We start from the raw sequence: 10,678 nt of genomic DNA, 5'->3' as shown, positions 1-10,678 counted from the left end.
CACAGCTTCAGTCCTCCTGGGGGGCTAGAGGAAGCTTTCTTTTTCTTTTTTTCCCCAGCTTTATTGAGGTGTGATTGGCAATTAAAAATTAAATAAATTTAAGGTGTTTACATTTTGTTTTGATAAATGTGTACATTGTGAAATAATTACAATCAAGCTAATAGACATATCCATCACCTTACATAGTTACCTTTTGTGTGTGTGTGTGTGTGTGTGTGTGGTGAGAACACTTCAGAGCTACTCTCAACAAATTTCAAGTATACACTATTATTAGCCATAGTCACCATGCTGTACATTAGGTTTCTACAACTTACTCATCATGCATAACTAAAGCTTTATTCCTTTTAATCAACATCTCATTTCTCCTGCCCTCCAGTCCCTGGCAACCCCACTCTACTCTCTGCTCCTAGGAGTTGACTTTCTAAGATTCCACATGTGAGTGAGACCCTGCAGTATTTGCCTTTCTGTGTCTGGCTTATCTCACTTAGCATAATGTCCTCCAGGTTCATCCATTTGTTGTAAATGCCAGGATTTCCTTTTTTTTTTTTTAAAGGCTGAATAACATTCCATTGTATATTCTTATCCATTCATCTGTCGACAGTCACTTAGGTTGTTTCCATATCTTGGCTATTGTGAATAATGCTGCAGTGAACATGGGTATGCAGATATCTCTTGGACATGCTGATTTCAATTCCTTTGGATATGTACCCAGAAGTGAGATTGCTGGAACATATGGTAGTTCTATTTTTAATTTTTTGAAGTACTTCCATACTGTTTTCCATAATGCTTGTACCAATTTACATTCCCACGAACAGTGTACAAGGATTTTTTTCCACATTCTTGCCAACACTTGTTATGTTTTTGATAATAGTCATTCTTTCAGGAGTGAAGAGACAATATTTGCAAACCATACGTCTAGTAAGGGGTTAATATCCAAACTAGACAAGGAGCTCAACTCAATAGCAAGAAAAAAAAAAAACCCAACAAAAAAAATGGGCAAAGGATCTGAACAGACATTTCTCCAAAGAAGATATACAAATGGCCAATAGTTATATTTGAACAGGTGGTCAACATCACTCATCATCAAGAACTGCAAATCAAAGCCACCAAGAGATATCACCTCATGCCTGTTAGGATGACTGGGCTTTCTTTGAGACAGCATTGAAGCGCTTGTACTATTTCCTCCCACACCCTTCCTTAGATGTTTCTCCCACTGGTGCTTACTAATACATGTCTTGCATGCTAAGCTTGTGCTGAGACTCTGTTGCCCAGGGATTGCAACTAGTGTTACTTGCCAATATTTAGTATTATCTTTCGGTATAGTATTTGCCATCTTGATGTATTTAAAGTCAAATTTCAGTGTTTTTTCAATTGCATTGATTTCATTACTTGTGAATTGGAACATCTCTTTATATGCTTTTTGGCTCTCAGGGCTTTCTGTCTGTGAATTCCCTGTCCATATCCTTTGTCCCTTTACCATTTTAACTATAAACTTTATGATACAGAGTTGCTAATGAATGGATAATTTGGGGATCTGGCCATTCAGTGATTTGGTTTTTAGCAATTTAGCTTTCAGCAAATTAGCTTTCTGTGAATTCCACCAAAACAACTTTTGGCTAATGAAAAGTTTGATGACTTAAGTGAATTGATAATTTGGCAAAGTGAATTTTGGTGAATTGACTTTGAGTGAATTGGTTTTTGGTAAGTTGGTTTGCTTCTACTAAGGATGTCTTCCCTGTTCTCTCTCCTGAACTAACTTCTTCGAAAACTTTCCATGAGGTCTGTAGAACCCATGATGGGGGAAATGTACAAGGACAACCCCTGCCTCTTTTATTGTTTTTTTGTTTGTTTGTTTGTTTTTTAAAGTAAAGTCAGGTTCTCATTATGTTGCCCAGGCTGGTCCTGAACTTTTGGGCCCAACAGATCCTTCTGCCTTGGCCTACCAAAGTGATGGGATTATAGGCGTGAGCTACCACACCGCGCCTGACCCCTGTCTGTTAATCAAAGCTCCCTATTGTTCTTTCTCATCTTCCTGTTTCTTCTTGTACATGATCACTGTGTTCCTCTGCTTAATATCTTTCAGTAGTTTCCCTCCCCTCTTGTGTTACAATAGAGGGGAGGGAAACTACTGTGAGGTCACAAGGTCAAAGTTTCCTTGTGATGTTGTCCATCTACTCTCACCCTTACCTCTACCAGCAATAACACACTCAATATTACCTACATTCATCCATTCCTGTTGCTCCTCAGGCTCAACATGGTCCTCTCCCATCACAGAAAAACTGCTTGAACGGGCTGACTAGAACTTTTGTCTCCACTTATTGCTGCATGTTCTATTCTCAACCGATTCCTAATTGAATTCCATTCCCAGTGCCCAGGTGAGATGGCTTGTGCTACATGTCCAATGGCTCCCAATCAGTTGAGGTCAGTAATTACTGTCTTACTCGCCCAACTCACCCAACCCTTCTGAAACATGTTTTTTTTTTTTTTTTTTTTTTGAGACAGGGTCTCCCTCTATCACCCAGGCTGGAGTGCGGTGGCACAATGTCAGCTCACTGCAACCTCTGCCTCCTGGGTTCAAGCAATACTCCTGCCTCAGCCTCCTGAGTAGCTGGGATTACAGGCACGTTCCACCACATCCAGACTAATTTTTGTATTTCTTTCTTTTTTTTTTTTTTTTTTTTTTAGTAAAGATGGGGTTTCACCATATTGGTCAGTCTGGTCTCGAACTCCCAACCTCAGGTAATCCGCCCACCTCGGCCTCCCAAAGTGCTGGGATTACAGGTGTGAGCCACTGCGCCCAGCCCTTCAGCAATACACTTTCAACAGAACAACTTGTTCCTCTTGAAACAGTGTCAGCTCCTGACTTCTGTGACAGCCCACAGTGGATTCCCTGATCCCTCTTTCCTTTTGTGGATACCTTCTTATCCACTCAACCCCTAAATATGGGGGCCCTCTAGGGCTTGAAACTAAATGAAGGAGAAGCCCTAGAGGGCTCCTATATTCATCTTCCCTCTCTAGCAGATTTCATTGAATGTCATGGTTTTAACATCTTTATGCATTATTCTCTTTCTTGTCAAGCCAAGTTCATTCCCACATTTGAACTTGTGAAACAAGCTAGAAAATCTAGCTTGTTTCCCCAGCCTAGAACAATCCCTCCCCACCCACTGCCAACAAACCTCATCATTGTATGTCTGACTCCTTCATGTCATTCAGATGTCATTTGAAATGTCATCCCCTCAGAGAGGCCTTCTCTGACTCTTCAACTTAGAGAAGCTGTCCAGCCACTCTTTAACACATCACACCATTTCTCTCCCTGCACCACACTGATGATTTTATGACTTTTTGTTATTCAGTTATTTCTTTCTGTCTACCCCAGAGAGAACATAAATCCCCATGACAGTACAGATTTTATCCATCTTATTAGGCAATTAATAAGTAAATAAATGAATTTACTTTAAAACACTTTGACATACACAGTTTGATGTTACGGGTATGCTACTTAGGTTAATCTACATCAACCATACCTAAGGCTAATGGCATTTTCACTGGGAATGCAAGGTCAAGAAAATACCGGCAAGCACTCTAATTTGAAATTCCATGATCTAGAGCCTAGAACAGCAACCACATTATAAAAGGTAAAATCCAGGTGAAATGGATTCTTATATACATTTTATTTAATCCAATATATAGAAAATATTATTTCAACATGTAACCGATATAAAATGATTAATTAGATATTTTACATTTTTTGTTGCTTTGTACTAAGTGTTGAAAATTCTGATGTATATCTTACACTTACAGAACATCTCAATTCAACTTGTTGAATTGAAAACAATTCAATAGCCACACTCAATAGCTGAAGCACTCAATAGCCACATATAGCTAGTGGCTACCGTATGGGACAGTGGAGCCCTAGACAGTCTGCAAGTGCTTCTGTTAGCTAGATTCTTTTTTTTAACTTTTATTTTAAGTTCAGGGGCACATGTGCAGGTTTGTTACATAGGTAAACTTGTGTCATGGGGGTTTGTTGTACAGATTATTTCATCACCCAGGTATTAAGCCTAGTACCCATTAGTTATTTTTTCTGATCGTCTTTCTCCACCCACCCTCCACCCTCCGATAGGCCCCAGTGTGTGTTGTTCCTTTCTACGTGTCCACGTGTTCTCATCATTTAGTTCCCACTAATAAGTGAGAAGGTACAGTATTTGGTTTTCTGTTCCTGTGTTAGTTTGTGTTAGTTAGATCTTGATCAACATTCAAGGTTGTTCAAATCAACATAGCAAATGTCTGACATGTTTTTTCATTGGTGTAACGATGGCTTCTTATATAGCAAGACAGATTTTTACCGTGGGCTTTTATGGTTGAAATTAAAGATATTAAAATGTGGATTGGCTAAAATATTGCAGAGACTTTTTTTTACTCTCATATGCACAGAGTCTAAGAATTAGGAGATTTTCACTCTTAGGGATAGCACTTGAAGCTGAGTCCCTAAATAGTTCCATGTCCAACCTTTGGATTAGAAGGATTTATGGTTGCCTGATGCCAGCTCCAATTCTGACAGAATCCTGCCTCTGGAATGTAGTTCTGTCTACTGGACAGCACAGGGGTGATTTGAGCACACAAAGCACACAAAAGGACAGAGAGCTGCCAGTTCATCTAACCGACAGAGCAGGAACTGTCTTGTGCTTCCTTGTCAATGACTGTTTCTTTAATAAATATCTTATATTTGGCAGATTTTTTTTTTTTTCCTGAACCTTGCTTTCATTGTGGTAAGAATGGAGGAGTAGCTAACTCTCACCTGCCTGAAACTTCTTCAGTGAGAGCAGTGATTGTTTAGCAAAATTGCACTTGAGTTCTATATGACCCAGTAGGCTTCAGGGAGTCCACAGCACCCCTAATTCTCACAGCTAACCTCTTCTTCTCAGCCCCTAACTCTCAGCTGAAGCCCGACCTTCTCTACAGGAGGCTTCAGCCTCCTTCCCTTCATTTCTCACCTCCTATTACACCTTTTTCAAAGGTCCTCAGCATTGTAATTATTATTGTGTATCTATGCATATTATATTGTAATTATTTTTATACACTGGACTGTTAATTCCTCCAAGGGCAGGGTTCATATCTTTTTCTCTTTGTATAACTAGCAAACTCAAATCAATGCTTTGCTCTCAATATGCATTTAGTAGTCGTTTGCTGGATGAACGAACTAATGAACCACAGAATATACTCCATTTAATGCCAAGGAAATGCTCAACATGGAATGAGGCCATGAGATGTGTCCTGCCTCAGTGCCTTGTAATCGAAGTTAGACAATCAACAGACAAGAAGGAGAGCAGAGATGGCCTGAGGTGACAGAAAGTCACAGGAGTTAGTAGCAGTTTTCTTAATTTCTCCATTAATTAAAGTGGTGGGTTTTAAAATTTATATATTTTTTTAATTCATCATCTGACTTCATTTAGCTAACTCAGTCTTTTCCATCTTTGGGTTGACTAACTGGATCTTGGCTATGATTGCCTTCATTAGTTTGGTAATAACTTTGTTGAATTTAGGAGTCATTAATTGCTTGTTAATGTTTGCAAGTTTGACAAACAAATACAAAATATTTCCCTTCATTCAAAATTTGATCAAAAAATTAATTATATTACCTTTCTTTGCTTCCAGACTTGCATGTTTTCACATCAGAGGTATGCTTTATTTTAAATTAAGTGATTTTAGCAACCTTCCTCTGAAAATTTAAGAAGGGCATTTACTCTTTTAATCTCGGTAATTATAGCTGTAGTTTTGAATTAGCTTTTCTTTTTGGATGCTCTGGTTGCCTTTAGCGTTTTGCTATCTCTGTGTCTTCTGTATCTAGACATACTGTGTCATGAAGTCCATGCTTTTTAGTTTTTAATCCCCTCCAGAGACCCAGCTATAAAGCCAGACTCTTTAAAGAGTTTGTTACCTGCTCTGCCTTTGGGAGAGTGCCCACTCTGTGGCTGTTTGAAGCTATCCCCACTCTCTCTCTCTTTTTTTTTTTTTTTTTACACTGATGTCTACACTCCCCTTAAGGAAGTTATTTCTATCGGCTTCACTCATTCCTGTTACCCTAGTGGCCTACTCCAATTCAAGAAGGGAAGAATTACGATTTCCAGTTCCAGAAAAAGAATGAAGAGAAGACAAGTCAACCCGTCAGGAGGCTACTGAAAGTGTTGGCCTCAAACCTGGAAGTTTCTGATCTGCAATTAGAAGCCCTGTGGCTAAGCGTGTTTTTCGCATCGTGAGACTGTGGCCAGTCTTGTGAGGCAGAAGCATATGACTCCTTCAAAAGTAGAGATCAGGAAACTTTATGACATTTCTTTAGTGTTTAAAGCCACACACACACAAAGCCTTAAAAGAAGAGAGAAAACTGACTAGCAAATGGCAAATAATCATGTTTATTCAATGAGAACAAAATATTAGTGACAACCATAATGAATCATCTTTCTCATCATGTTCTCTACATTGATTGGAATTTAAAATAAAGGGTAGCTGGATTTTGTTCATTGGTTAGGAGACTGGGCTTTTGCAGATCTTAGATTTTTGCTTTTAGCAATAATTGAATGATAGGATTGTAATACTGCAATGAGTGCTGGATGCCAGCCAGTCATTTAGGCCAATGGTTATCAAACTGGGACCTCATGGAGGGAAGTGCTTCAGGGACTCCACAAATGTTTGATTCATCTTTCATTTTTCAAATATTTGTAAACATAAAATACCCTGAGACTTACAAAAATTACACATACATCCAAATGTGCACTATGGCAAATTTAACACATTAGAGACTGTCAACACAATACATGCTGTGGGTTAGTTCCATTTGTATAGACCTCAGAACGAAACATCTGTCAGCCGGGTGCAGTGGCTCAGACCTGTAATCCCAGCACTTTGGGAGGCCGAGGCCAGCAGCGGATCACTGGAGGTCAGGAGCTCGAGATCAGTCTGGCCAACATGATGAAACTGTCTCTACTAAAAATACAAAAATTAGCCAGGCGTGGTGGCACGTGCCTGTAATCCCAACTACTCAGGAGGCTGAGGCAGGAGAATCCCTTGAACCCGGGAGGTGGAGGTTGCAGTGAGCTGAGATCGTGCCACTGCACTCCATCCTGGGTGACAGAAAAAAACTCTTGTCTCAAAAAAAAAAAAAAAGAAAAAAAGAGAAACCTGTGTCATCTCTGTGAATGTATTTGCATTTAATAGATATATGCCATTGATTAAAAAGGTCTGAACAGGCCTTTATAAAATTCAGGCTCACCCACATTCACCCAAATTTTAAAGGGAAGCATTTGACGTCAACTTAGCATGTGTCATGTTCATTTAAGTGTCAGACAAGGCCCAGCTGCTGCTAACAGTTTGTTATCATGACATAATCTTCAGATCTGCAAAATAAGAATAGTTACCATTTATTGCATGTTTATCATGCACTGGGAAGAATGCTAACTAAATAGTGACATTTATTTGCTTATTTACTCATAATTCATTTAATAATATTGTCTCCCTCATGGTGTTTTTATAATGATTAAATCAGAATATGCACTTGATTACCTGACTATAGTACTTGGCACTAGAAAACATTCAGAAAATAAGCTATTATTAATTCTCACAACATTCTTATGAGAATTTTCCCCCTGTTATATTATTTGTAATTCACTTAAAAATACTTCAGTGTAGTATGTACTAACTTTAATCTCTCTACCCTAAGGGCTAGCAGTTAACACTTGCAGTATCTTAAATAAAAATATATGATCTATGGAGTTAGTTCACATTTCAAAGATTCTAATCCATAAATCATATCCATAATTCAAATTCATAACTGTCTTTATTTCTGATCAACACCAGAAGTTTTTCTAATTAGCATTATGGATATAGAAATGACACTTCATTGAGGAAATGAATAGTGTTCAAGCAGGAGTGAATTGACTGGAAATATTGAATAGGCACTCCTGATCTGGAATATATAGGAAATAAGAACCTAACTAGCCCAATAGCCTACACCCTTCAAATAGTAATCTGTGCTTAGGATTCCAGTTACTTCTGGGTGTAAGAGATTGAATGGAGGATTATGTTACCTGACCAACTAGAAGTTTAGCTGAACCTGCTGCCAGACTAGTGCTACACCAGCCTCAAGTAAAACGTTCATGCAAGGTACAGTCAAAGTACCTAGAAGGGCAGAGGGTTGGCAATTCACTGAGCTCACATAAAATAAGATAGAATGATTATGTAGTAAGTGCTAGTGTATATAGCAGAACCTGGTCATTTTAACATACTTCCTGTGTTCAGGATGCCGTGGGAGAGACCTACTTCTACCTATTAGAAGTTACCTCTATCTACCCAAAAGAATTTAGTAGCTGTTCATGACAATTTCCACTTTACCAATGAAAAAAATAAGTCTGGAAAAGGTTCAGAATTTTGCCCACGGTCAATCTGCTGGTTGGTGGTAGAGTTGAGCTGCTTCATGTCAAAGCTTGTGCTTGTAACCAACATGTTCCACTGCCTCTCCGAAAGAGTATTTGTTGAGTGAGTAACTGCCATGTGATGATAATATCATATCATAGATGGTTCTGGCAGTTTCTGTAAGCTTTGGGTACTTCTAGTCTGACTTCTGGATTATGATAAGACGGGCGTGTGGTTGTTAGATATTGTTAATGATTCAGACTTCGAACAAAATGTCCTGCTGATCTTCTCTCCAGCTTCTGAATCAGTTCAACTGAAGACTGCCCAGAAATATCAACGAGGACAGCGAAAACACTGTACCATTTGCAATACTGTGGGCCAAAACAAAATAAAAATATAATTTGAATATTAAGATTGATATTAAATGATATCTGTCATTTATAATTTCAGGTATCAATTATTCATCTTCAGTAATTATTCTTACGAATGACTTTATAACAGGTAAATATGTATTTGAAATTGTAAAATAAATATATTTTAATACAACATAACTCTGGCACTTTATAAACTGGTGTGTAGTATAAGAGATCTGTTTCCAAAAAAGAAAGTTTTAAAATCATTTTGGGAGGTGGTATAATAGCATAGGCTCTCGTTCAAAACTTCAACGTTGATCATTCCAGTTGTGTGAGATTTGGTAAATTACTTAACCCCTCTGAGTTTTTGTTTAATGATGTGTGAAAAACATAATAGTATAGAATTGGAGAGATTCCTGTGAGGATTAAATGAACTAAAATATGTGAACTACCTAGCATAATGCTGACATATGGCTTCAATAAATAGAAACCATGTTTTATTAACATTCCCATCATTATCGACTCCATGTTTCCCCAAGGCAAGAATGTCCTCTCCACCCATCTTGGCCTGTAATCACTGGTTTCCTCGAATGCCTCCAGTAACAGAGAAGTCACTACCTCCTATTCCATTGAGTCCATATCCGTCCCTGGGAAAATCCTTACCAGCTGGTTGTGGTTCTGCTTCCTGAACTGGAGGTCTACTTCTTACATCCACAGAGCAGCCCTTGAGCTATTTAAAGTGACATCTTTACATGAGATGGAAGGGCCAGCCAAAGAGAACAACTTGACTTTGGCTTCCCCTGTCTGATTACCTAAAGCAAGTTACATGGAACTTGCCTGGGTCATAGACCAACTTCCTACCCAGCTACACTGAGTGATTATACAACAATAAGCTGGGCTCTCAAAATATGTATACTAAAGCCAGGCTGGGAGTGGCTTTCTATGGAGGGCAGTTTGCAAAGTCAGGGAAATCCTTGATTTTGTGGCTCTTCTGGCTGTTTGTTCTCAGGAGGCTTGACTAAATACAAATTTCCCTGGAATAATAAACATCCTAATAATTACTGCAATTATATTATGATCTTGTTATAGTAGGTAGTGAGGCAAACATGCACAGGGTAGGAGAGGCGCCCCTGATCCCAGAAATGTCAGACAACCACCACATGATGGTCAGGTGGCTGTGAAAACTAGCTCTCTAAAATAACAATTGGTCACAGCCAGTGCCAGGGAAAGGCAGTCTCCCAGTAAATAGAAAACACCTAAAGTTAGTGATCAGAAACTTGCTGATAGGATCTTAGGAGTTGGGTGAGTGGGCTTGAGCATCTGCACTAAGAGGCAAAATGGTGGAGTTTAACTGGTATATGATAACTAGTATATAGAAACACTTGACTGATAAGGGAAGAATGCCTCAGGTGAGCATGTGCACAGTTTCAGTAAACACACTGCACATGTGGCTCCTCCCAAGTACTGGCAGGCCACTGCACATGCAGACAGCCTGCCTCAAGGGAAGAATCAAGGGAGAATGGATACAACACCCCAAAAGCACGCTAATGTATGAAACCCCAAGTCAAAGGTCAAACAGGGTACTTTGATTTCTCAGCTCTCCTGCTTGGCCCTCTTCCAAGCATACTTTACTTCCTTTCATTCCTACTCTAATACTTTTTAATAAACTTTCACTCCTGCTCTAAGGCTTGCCTTTGGCTATGCTTTAGCTAGTCTACATTTTATATACCTGGACTATGTGAGCTTTCTGTAGCTCACGTGGTCCTGGTGACTCATGGTTTTATAGACTCAATTACATTGCAAAGAGCTGGAGGTCACAGCACTAGCTCCCATCATTTCTCAAGTGGCAAGCAAACAGCAAAGCAGATAGCAGGAAAGGACAGCATTCAGACCCTTCTCACTAGGAACTGGAACTGCAA

The 10,678-nt window shown here is 39.1% G+C and overlaps 1 long non-coding RNA gene across 1 annotated transcript; it reads left to right on the top strand.

Moving 5' to 3' along the window:
• The first annotated feature begins 1,038 nt into the window (after positions 1-1,038).
• LOC108585994 lies at positions 1,039-8,818 on the top strand. The gene is made up of 2 exons (XR_001902636.3): positions 1,039-2,421; positions 8,703-8,818. It is a non-coding gene; the product is annotated as an uncharacterized LOC108585994 (long non-coding RNA).
• Positions 8,819-10,678: the final 1,860 nt, after the last annotated feature.

The sequence above is a fragment of the Papio anubis genome, chromosome 3 (genome assembly GCF_008728515.1).
Source record: "Papio anubis isolate 15944 chromosome 3, Panubis1.0, whole genome shotgun sequence".
Classification (NCBI taxonomy): Eukaryota; Metazoa; Chordata; class Mammalia; order Primates; family Cercopithecidae; genus Papio; species Papio anubis.
This window is presented reverse-complemented; position numbering and strand designations above follow the sequence as displayed.